Here is a 1,391-nt window from a genome sequence, read left to right on the forward strand (position 1 = left end):
TTTTAGATCTTTCCTGCTTTCTCTTGTGGGCATTTAGTGCTATAAATTTCCCTCTACACACTGCTTTAAATGTGCCCCAGAGATTCTGGTATGTTGTATATTTGTTCTCCTTGGTTTCAAAGAACATCTTTATTTGTGCCTTCATTTCGTTATATAGCCAGCAGTCATTTAGGAGCAGGTTGTTCAGTTTCCATGTAGTTGAGCAGTTTTGGGTCAGTTTCTTAATCCTGAGTTCTAGTTTGATTGCACTGTGGTCTGAGAGACAGTTTGTTATAATTTCTCTTCTGTTATATTTGCTGAGGAGTGCTTTACTTCCAACTATGTGCTCAATTTTGGAATAAATGTGATGTGGTGCTGAGAAGAATATACATTCTGTTGATTTGGGGTGGAGAGTTCTGTAGATGTCTATTAGCTCTGCAGTTCAATTCCTGGATACCGTTGCTAACTTTCTCTCTCATTGATCTTTCTAACATTGACAGTGGGGTGTTAAAGTCTCCCATTATTATTATGTGGGAGTCTAAGTCTCTTTGAAAGTCTCTGAGGACTTGCTTTATGAATCTGGGAGCTCCTGTATTGGGTGCATATATATTTAGGATAGTTAGCTGTTCTTGTTGAGTTGATCCCTTTACCATTATATAATGACCTTCTTCGTCTCTTTTGATCTTTGTTGGTTTAAAGTCTGTTTTATCAGAGACTAGGATTGCAATCCCTGCCTTTTTCTGTTTTCCGTTTGCTTAGTAGATCTTCCTCAGTCCCTTTATTTTGAGCCTGTGTGTGTCTCCGCACGTGAGATGGGTCACCTGAATACAGCACACTGATGGGTCTTGACTTTTCATCAAATTTGCCAGTCTGTGTCTTTTAATTGGAGAATTTAGCGCCTTATATTTAAGGTTAATATTGTTATGTGTGAATTTGATCCTGTCATTATGATGTTAGCTCGTTATTTTACTCATTAGTTGATGCAGTTTCTTCCTAGTATCGATGGTCTTTACATTTTGGCATGTTTTTGCAGTGGCTGGTACCAGTTGTTCCTTTCCATGTTTAGTGCTTCCTTCAGGAACTCTTGTAGGACAGGCCTGGTGGTGACAAAATCGCTAAGCATTTGCTTGTCTGTAAAGGATTTTATTTCTCCTTCACTTATGAAACTTAGTTTGGCTGGATATAAAATTCTGGGTTGAAAGTTCTTTTCTTTAAGAATGTTGAATAGTGGCCTCAACTCTCTTCTTGCTTGCAGAGTTTCTGCTGAGAGGTCTGCTGTTAGTCTGATGGGCGTCCCTTTGTGGGTAACCCGACCTTTCTTTCTGGCTGCCCTTAACATTTTTTCCTTCATTTCAACTTTGGTGAATCTGACAATTATGTGTCTTGGAGTTGCTCTTCTTGAGGAGTATCTT

The sequence above is a fragment of the Mandrillus leucophaeus genome, unplaced genomic scaffold (assembly GCF_000951045.1).
Source record: "Mandrillus leucophaeus isolate KB7577 unplaced genomic scaffold, Mleu.le_1.0 Scaffold103, whole genome shotgun sequence".
In the NCBI taxonomy this organism is placed as follows: domain Eukaryota; kingdom Metazoa; phylum Chordata; class Mammalia; order Primates; family Cercopithecidae; genus Mandrillus; species Mandrillus leucophaeus.